General features: G+C 37.0%; 1 non-coding gene across 1 annotated transcript; it reads left to right on the plus strand.

Annotated features, from left to right (window-relative positions):
* Positions 1 to 3,681: 3,681 nt before the first annotated feature.
* On the plus strand, positions 3,682 to 3,813 carry LOC114699427. Its single transcript, XR_003735529.1, has one exon. It is a non-coding gene; the product is annotated as a small nucleolar RNA SNORA68 (small nucleolar RNA).
* Positions 3,814 to 4,821: the final 1,008 nt, after the last annotated feature.

Raw genomic sequence — 4,821 nt, forward strand, 5'->3', positions numbered from 1 at the left:
CTGGAGTAACAAACTCCAGGCCTGCATGGGTCTGTACCAAGCCCTCTGCATATATGTTATGGCTACTAGCTTGGTGTTTTTGTAGGACTCCTAACAGTGGGAGCAGATGTACCTCTGACTCATTTTCCTGCTTTGGGACTTTTTCTTCTATTGGGTTGCCTTTATAAGCCTTGATATGAGGGCTTTTGCCTTGTTTTATTGTATCTTGCTTTGTCCTGTTTGGCTGTCATCTCTTGGAGGCCTGATCTTTTCTGAAGCAGAAACAGAGGGGATATGGATCTTGGGGAGAGGGGAAGTGGGGGCAGCTGGGAGGAATGAAAGGAGAAGAAACTCTGTTTGGGAAGTATTGTAGAAGAGAAGAGTATATTTTCAATAAAAATAAATAAAAAATGAAAATATATATATTTCATTCTTATTAAGTAGAAAAAAATATATAAAAAGACTAAACCTGCTTAAGTCAGAAATTTCTGTCATAGCTTTAGAGATCAACTTACCAGGGAGGGTTTAATGTCATCTCATACTTTCATTGATCTCTTAAATAGTGGGGTGATGAGTGCTCGGTGTACATTTGACTTAACAAACTCTCCTTTTTCATATTGGAGAAAAAGGCCAATCATCAACTAAAATCTCAAAACACAGACTCTGACCAATTCTAAACTTGTAACTCTTCATTTCCAAATAACCTTGGCACCATGAGTTAATTACCACCTAGTTGGAAGCTCAACAGATCCAGTTGGGTTTTCTTGATATCAGATGTAGGGCAATACAGATATTCTAATATATCCTACCCATAGGAGGATACAGCCTTACTTGTTCTTAGTCTCCTGCCAGATGGCAGATCACAGATCCTTAGATACCTGATGGACTCTATGATTAACTGGATAAATGGCAAGAAAAGCTGTTGACTCTGTTACAGACACATACGCTATGATAAGCAATGCAGTTCAGTGGTAGAAGACTTCAACATTCCATTTCTGATCTAGGATGCTCTAAATAAATAAAAGAAGTGATGGGTCAGCACATTTTGTCCAAGTGTCAGGCAGTTAATTTAGCATTATGTGCTGTGAATTTCAAAGACAGACAATGCACATTTGACAAGCTCTTGGACCATTGCCTAATAGTGTATTATTTCAAAATAAAATTTATTCTAAGAAACTCTTGCCATTTGTGCTTATTATATAAGTGGAAGTCACCCATACATATCTAAATACTACCAAGACATTTCTTGTTCTCTTTGGAGTTACAAACATTAATGGCAGAAATTCATACAAGCATTCCATTTATCACAAACAGTACTAAGTTCTTAATAAGAGTATTGATTAAAAATACTATCTCCAACACTTTAAATAAGTTCTTGGCAACCAGGCATTATGGAAAGTTTGAAGAATTCCTCAAGTCCTCTTGAGTAACAAATGACAAATATCTCTGTGTATTAAATTATTTTGGCCCAGGGATTAATTTCTCTACTCTAGAATCCATGAATGACTAACAACCCAGATTAAATCTAAAAGTAGTTTACTAATGTCACTGCACATATGTAAAAAAAGATGTATTTTACTTACAAATATAGTGATTAATGTTATGTATATCTAATGTCCTTTAATTATATTAATGCCACCACTGTAAATTTTATTTTTTAAGTTTTTCTTAGATTTATTTATTTTATTTCATGTGTGTGAACATTTTAACTGCATGCACATATGTGTCTGTGGAGGTCAAAAGAAGTCATCAGATCATGGATTATTGTGAACCACCATGTGGGTGCTGGGAACTGAACCCAAGTGCACTACAAGATACATAAACACTCTTAACTACTGTGTCATCTCTCTACCACCACTGCAATTATTACTTCTTCTCAACCTATGTCTTATACTGATGCCTAATATATTTATTAATTTATTAAGCCCATAGAATTCTTTACAAGACTATCCACTCTATTGATGTAAAACTTATTTTGATTTTTAAGTGCTATGCCCCCCAAATTATCGTTTAGCTCATCATCTAATATCTCTCTCTTCCTCCCTCTCTCTCTTATTCCCTAGTTAGTAATTCAGAAAGTTTTCCTCATATAGATCAAAACAGGTTACAGAATACTCCACTTTGTAAGTAAGGCAAACATTTGGATATACTAATGGAATCAATACCACAGTACCAAAGCTGTGAAAGCAGATAATCCCTCTTTAGTAATACCATGTGCTTGAGGAAAATCAATAGACAATGAAAATATCTCATGTGATGGTGCACACTCTTCTGTTCACTGTAGCTCGAGTGTTTATATCGCTTTGTTAATCATAGTTCCAAACCTCCAAAGTAAGGCTCTGATTCACTCAATTAAGTGAATGCTGGGATCAGAGTTCCAGTAGCCCAACACCATCTGTGGCTTGCTTATCAAACACACAACTATATGGAGAATCTGGCTACAAGGTAATAATATGGTACTAAAACAAAATCTAGATATTCTAATTGGCAAACAACTAACCGAAAACATTGCACACAGCACCTTCTGAAAGCTGAACTTATTTACAACAGGAAATGCTCTCACCATTTCTGTGGACAGGGTTCAGGGCAATGAGGAGACTTTCATCTAGCATCTCTTAATTGATTCTTTAATTATATTGGCCAATTTAGTTGGGTTTAGCACACACACACACACACACACACACATATATATATATATATATATATACACAGATACTAATACCACTTTTGATAACTGTATACATTCACATACATGTAGTTGGAAGTTTTCCTGTGTCCCAACTGGCCTTTGGGACAAATATCTCCCGCTTGCATCCCCCAAGTAAACACACAGAGGCTTATATTAATTATAACTGCTTGACCATTAGTTCAGGCTTATTACTGACTAGCTCTTACACTTAAATTAACCCATAGTTCTTATTTATGTTTAGCCATGTGGCTTGGTACCTTTTCTCTGTTCTGCCTTGTCGTCTTGCTTCCTCTGTGTCTGGCTGGTGAATCCTGACTTAGCCTTCCTCTTCCCAGAATTCTCTTTGTTTGCTTATCCCACTTATACTTCTTGCCTGGCTACTAGCCAATCAGCATTTTATTTATCAACCAATCAGAGCAACACACATTCACAGTGTACAGAATGACATTCCACGGCACATACATAAGGATAGAAACAATGGGCCAAATAATCATCAAAATGACAAACAAATAAAAATAATTAGAAAAGTCTGACACAAGAGATGTCTTCGTATCAAGCTCCCTGGCTTAGAACTGTGTTCAACTTCTACAAATAGTTCAAACTCATTATACTTAAATAAGGATTTATAAATAATGATTTGCCTCAACTCATCTAGGTATTAATTTATGAAGGATAATCCATTCCAATGTTCCTGAATGTTTCTTTTTGGTCTAGGAATTCACTACTGGAGATGATGTTGCTCCTGAGCCAGAAACCTCTTATGTTTATGTCAGAGTCTCTCCAGACACTGTGACTACAACAGTTACACAGAAGGCCACTTGTGTACAGTATTCTGGTTTTGCTTTGCCTCTGACTTTGGGCACTTGGTTGCATACAGTAGAACTCATTCACTGATTAGCCTACAAACTTAGGATACTTGCTCTTTACTAAATTATATACTTCTTTACTCTGTACCTGAAAAGAAATATGGAAAAAAATTATTTACTGAAAAAAAAATTAATGAAAATTACTAGCTCCCACCCAACCCATGAACTACCTTGGCCTATAGTGGTTGTTTAAACAGTGGTGCACAAAGAAAAGGGGCTTCTATTCTCATGGAGGGCACTGTGCAGTACCCCCAGAGTGAATTGGGAGATTCTACAGCCTTGAGAGTGCCCTGGGTGGCTGGGGCTGACTTCTTCCTCCTTCTAAAGACCTAGATATGGCTGCCAGCACCATGCTAGTGCTCATTCCATCCAGACCTTGATTGTGGAAGAGACTGCATCATGTAAGTGCTGCCTTCTGTCCATTAAGTAGTTCCACAAGTCCAAGATCAAGTTTCTCTTGCCCACTACATGTTGCATTGCTAGTGTGCGTCATCCTTCAACACCAAGAGGCACTAAAACCTTTTCCAGACCCAGAGAACTGCTAAATGAAACCTCAAAGTGTTCTAAAACAACAAATAAGAAAAATTACTACCTACAGCCTTTGTGAGAGCTTCCTAGAAAGAAAACCATTCCCTATAGCTTTCTACTATTCCATCCTTTCAACATGACCTCCATTCTTAGTCTCCAGCTGACATAATCACAACTGCACCTCCTTGTCTGTTATAATAATTCCAATCATTACAGTCCTACATACATCTTACTGGTAAGCTATCACATTGATCTGCCCAAAATCTTAATTTCTATACCTACCTTCTTTGTCCTAGAAATATTGGATTTTGTTGGCATAAAAAAATGTGTAACTCACATTTTAAACACAGTTTAGAACTTCATGAAAAAGCTGTTAGTTTAAATTTTTTTTCTAGTTAACGCCTTATATAAGGGAATGTGATAATTGCTGGTTTCAGAGGATCCCTTATTTATTCCTAATAGTTCATTTGTTTCCATTATCATTATAAATAGTGTGTGTGTGTGTGTGTGTGTGTGTGTGTGTGTGTGTGTGTGTGTGAAGGGTGCATTCTGGTTGTTATTCCTTAGACACTATCCACCTTTGGATTTTGAGGCAGCATCTCTCACTTGCTTAGGAGTCTTCAAGTAGACTAGGCAAGTTGGCAAATAAGTTCAAGAACTTACCAGTTCCTACCTCTTTCCCTCCTCAATACTGGAATTGCAAATGTGAGCTACCATACTTGGCATTTTTAATGTGGGCTCTGGAGATGAAACTCAGTT

The sequence above is a fragment of the Peromyscus leucopus genome, chromosome 2, assembly GCF_004664715.2.
Source record: "Peromyscus leucopus breed LL Stock chromosome 2, UCI_PerLeu_2.1, whole genome shotgun sequence".
NCBI lineage: Eukaryota > Metazoa > Chordata > Mammalia > Rodentia > Cricetidae > Peromyscus > Peromyscus leucopus.